The 5000-nt window shown below is 50.1% G+C and overlaps 1 protein-coding gene across 1 annotated transcript in view; it reads right to left on the reverse strand.

The window, feature by feature from the left end:
• LOC143297577 (uncharacterized) overlaps positions 1-5000 on the reverse strand; it is a 91618-nt gene that overhangs the window by 86275 nt on the left and 343 nt on the right. The gene's annotated exons all lie outside the window — the stretch shown is intronic.

Here is a 5000-nt window from a genome sequence, read left to right on the forward strand (position 1 = left end):
CCAGCCCCCACCTTTCCTCCTCCTCCAACACCCACACCCCAGCCCCCACCTTTCCTCCTCCTCCAACACCCACACCCCAGACCCCACCCCTCCTCCTCCTCCAACACCCACACCCCAGCCCCCACCTTTCCTCCTCCTCCAACACCCACACCCCAGCCCCCACCCCTCCTCCTCCAACACCCACACCCCAGCCCCCACCCCTCCTCCTCCTCCAACACCCACACCCCAGCCCCCACCCCTCCTCCTCCTCCAACACCCACACCCCCACCCCTCCTCCTCCTCCAACACCCACACCCCAGTCCCCACCCCTCCTCCTCCAACACCCACACCCCAGCCCCCACCCCTCCTCCTCCTCCAACACCCACACCCCAGCCCCCACCCCTCCTCCTCCAACACCCACACCCCAGCCCCCACCCCTCCTCCTCCTCCAACACCCACACCCCAGTCCCCACCCCTCCTCCTCCAACACCCACACCCCAGCCCCCACCTTTCCTCCTCCTCCAACACCCACACCCCAGCCCCCACCCCTCCTCCTCCAACACCCACACCCCAGCCCCCACCCCTCCTCCTCCAACACCCACACCCCAGCCCCCCACCCCTCCTCCTCCTCCAACACCCACACCCCAGCCCCCACCCCTCCTCCTCCTCCAACACCCACACCCCAGTCCCCACCCCTCCTCCTCCAACACCCACACCCCAGCCCCCACCCCTCCTCCTCCTCCAACACCCACACCCCAGCCCCCACCCCTCCTCCTTCTCCAACACCCACACCCCAGCCACCACCCCTCCTCCTCCAACACCCACACCCCCACCCTTCCTCCTCCTCCAACACCCCCGCCCCCACCCCCCATCAAAACGACAAGTAACTTGGCATTTGAGTTGAGTGTTTACAACCTTGGTTTTATGATACATTTTTTAGGATACTGTATCGGCGCTAAGATGGTGGTTAGTCACATGCACACTATCAGTATCAGTATCAGTAGCTCAAGGAGGCGTCACTGCGTTCGGTCAAATCCATATACGCTACACCACATCTGCCAAGCAGATGCCTGACCAGCGGCATAACCCAACGCGCTTAGTCAGGCCTTGAGAAAAAAAAAAGAAAGAATAAAATAAATAAATAATAATAATAACATGCACAAAAATAGTATACATGTCATCACAGCGTGTAGTCTGACTATCAGTAGCCTGCTGTAGGAACTGAGAGGAAGGTGACACATGAGATGTGGAAGTATCTTGGTGGTAGAGATTCTATTGCATTATTCTTTTTGTCACAACAGATTTCTCTGCGTTAAATTCGGGCTGCTCTCTCCCAAGGGAGAGCGCGTCGTTACACTGAGAGCGCCAACCTGTTTCTTTTTTTTTTCTTTTTTCTTTTTTTCTTTTTTTTTGGGGGGGGGGGGGGGGGGTTGGTGTGTTTTTTTATGTTGTATTTTTTTCTGCCTGCAGTTTGATTTGTTGTCCTACCGAAGTGGATTTTTCTACAGAATTTTACCAGGGACAACGCTTTTTTTTGCCGTGGGTTCTTTTACGCGCGTTAAGTGCATGCTATGTTTGTCTTTAAACGCAGTTAGCTTTAACCTGTAAACTAATGAGATGATCTGCCTTAATTCTCTCCATACGAACGGCGAAAGAGACGACGTTAACAGCTTTTCACCCCAATAACCACCATCAAAATATTACCAGCGGAAGGCTCTTACACTGAAAAAGTGAATGTTGACAAAAAATACCACAATTCTGACGACGGAAGCTAAAGGTTGGGTCATTGAGACACCCACTGGACATCCGAGGGGTCTGTGTAGAGGAGAAGAGAGGACTGGCCGTACTGAGTGAGTTAATGTTGATACACTGTAGTGAGGGTGAAACTGAAAAAGATTATGCACTCCACATACACTTCTTGGGCACTTTCTTGAAGTGCAAGCAAACTGCTCTTCTAACCCTCTCTTCTTATTCCATTATTCTTTTTTTTCTTTTTTTCATGTAATAAAACATAACTATCTGATATAGATAAAGATACTGGATGATGATGTTAAAATCGCAATACTTCACATTAAAATTTTCAATATGCAGTTTTATGCTGTGAAGTAACTTTTTTTTATTCCATGTTTCAGTTCGGTTCAGTTTCAAGCAGGTTTCAAAGCGTGCGGGCTGGTCCACATTCGGTACACACCACATCTGCGAAATTTGAAGAAAAATAAATAAATAAAAAAGAGGGGGGTGGGGGGAGAGGGAGGGTGAACAATGGAAACATATTTTATTCGTGCAGCTTTGCAGCTGGCTACAACGCAGGGCAGCTTACAACAATAAACTTGAGCATTTCATGGCGATGTATGACGAGTTCCATTTGTAAAACAGAACGCATACCTGAGCCAGTCTTGCGTCAATATTGTGGCTTTCGGGGATCAAGAGAAGAATGTGTCACTTGTACAAACTGTCCCGCCTCTCTTGTCTTCACGACTTGGGGGTGGAGGGGGTGGGTGGGGGTGTGGCTGTAAGGTGAGGGGGGGGGGGGGGGCGGGGGTGAGGGACTTTGCACACTGTTTATTTGGTTGCTTGTGTGTGTGTGTGTGTGTGTGTGTCGTTATGTAAGGTCGTGTGCGGAGTGCACTGGTCCGTATGTGTGTGTGTGTGTGTGTGTGTGTGTGGTGTGTTTGTGTGTGTGTCTGTGTGTCTATGTCTCTGTGGTGGATGGGTGTGTGGGTAGGCAAGTAAATTACGCGTGTGGGTGTGTATGTGTGCAGGGGGGGATTAGGGGGGTGCGTGCGTGTGCGCACTTGTATGTGTGCGCGTGTTCGTTTTTGTTTTGTTTTGTTTATTGTGTGTGTATGTGCATGCATGTGTGCGTGTATGATTAACTGGTTGGAATCTTGTTTTTTCCTTTGCAGCGGAATGATAGAATCTTTCTTTATTCACTTCAGCTAACTTGCATCAACGTGATGTGATGACAGCCCCATCCATCAGTTTTACAAGCACCAGATTATCATCCACTGTCTTGCTGTCATCTCCACTGCTTCACTGGGACACAAAGACAGCAGTCTACAGAGGGCTTCCTTTGCTGTGGGAGACTGCAGCCCCGAATGTCGCTCAGAGACACCCATGTGTTCTGATGAAGAAAAGCACACACGTACAGAGGTACAGACAGGCACACAGATAGGCACACAGACACACACACACACACACACACACACACACACACCAAACTTGGTGTCGACAGACAAACTGTTTCCACCGAAAATGAATTTGATTAAAAAAATATTTAAGTTCACCATCGACACAAGCACACACACACACACACACACACACACACACACACACACACACACACACACACACACACACTAATAGAGAGACAGAGAGAGAGAGAGAGAGAGAGAGAGACTGCGTACTCAGTTGCGTGCGTGAAAGTAATCAAAGAGCGCAGATGGGATTTCCCACGCTTCCTCGGTGACAGTGACAGCAGCAGCAGACAATCAGGTCGAAGAACAGACTAACAGTGGAGGAGGTGGAGGTGAGGGGGGACGGGGGGAGAGCAAGGGGGCAGAAAGGAGAGAGAGTGGGGTGTAGGGGGGGCAAGGGAGGAGGGAGAGAGTCTCACTCCCATACGAGTTGTCGCCGAGCCGACAGTCTCTGTTCCACCTTCAGTTCTGTTCACGCTGTTGCCGCACAACTAACTGACCCTCAAGCATTTTCTTGACCGTCGTAACAGCACCATTAGCAAGAATTGTTGTCGCCTCTCCCCTCTCCTGCTCCCCCCCCCCCCCCCCTCCCCCCAACTCCACCCTCATCCCCCCTCCGCCCCCATCCCACCCGACTATCTAAGGGTTTCTCCTCCCTCCCCCTTCGCCCCCCCCCCCCCAATCCCCCTCTTCCCCTCGTCCCTCCCCCGCTCCCGCCTCCCCCCCCCCCCACACACACACACCGTCCCCTCTTGTGTCCCCTCGTCACAACACTCTGATTGTCTCTCCCTGGTTGACGCACCGGTGTCCCCCTCACTCAAGTAACCTCACCTGTAAAAACCCTGTCCGTCCCCGGGTAAAAAATTTTTTTTTTAAGACAGAAAAAAGGCAAGAAAAGAAATTATTTATTGGTGGAAATTGTGACTCATGCTTTTCACGTGACCTGTGTGATCTTCTTCTTTAAACTCTGATTCGTTATTATGATCATTCATCATACATTCACTCATTCATCAAGAGGACAACGACGACGATGTTGATGATGATCATATGATGATGATGATGATAGCAAAAAACAACAACATAATAACATCAGATGGAATAACGGATACGTAAAGAAAGAAATAAACAATATTTTTTTTCAAAGGAAAGGAAAGATTGAAAAAGAAAGAGAGAGAGGGGGGAGGAGAGGCGGGTATGGATGGGGGAAAGAGAGGGGGGGAGAGAGGTGGGGGGTGGGTGAGTGGGGTGGAGCTGACAGAGAAAAGATACATGAAGAAGAAAAAAAAAATCTGTGACAAAAACGCTCTTCATTGTCTGCATAACACTGCAGTTTCGTCTTACTTGTTTATTAAGTTTAAAAGTTTAACTGTTCTAAATTGAAATTTTAGAATTGAGGAAGTTGCCCTGGATATTTTCATTGAACTCTAGCAAGACTGACCATGGAGCTGTTATGATATCTCTATATAGATATGTGTGTGTGTGTGTGTGTGTGTGTGTGTGTGTGTGTGTGTGTGCCTACGCGCGCGTGCGCGTGTGTGTGTAAACTGATGTCCATGTGTGTGCGCATGTACATGTGTAAGTATCTGTGCGCGCGCACTGCTGTGTTTTCGTGACCGTGCCAGTGCCAGTGTATACGCACGCCGTTCGTGTACGCGCGTAAGTGTGTGTGCGTGCATGCGCGCGCGCGCGCGCGCGTGTGTGTGTGTGTGTAAAAATATGTCCATGTGTGCGCGTGTCCACTTATGTGTATGTGTGACTGCAGACACACACATCAGTAACAAAAGCACAAAAATAAACACACACACACCCGCAGACACACACACA

This window comes from Babylonia areolata, chromosome 23 (assembly GCF_041734735.1).
Source record: "Babylonia areolata isolate BAREFJ2019XMU chromosome 23, ASM4173473v1, whole genome shotgun sequence".
Classification (NCBI taxonomy): Eukaryota; Metazoa; Mollusca; class Gastropoda; order Neogastropoda; family Buccinidae; genus Babylonia; species Babylonia areolata.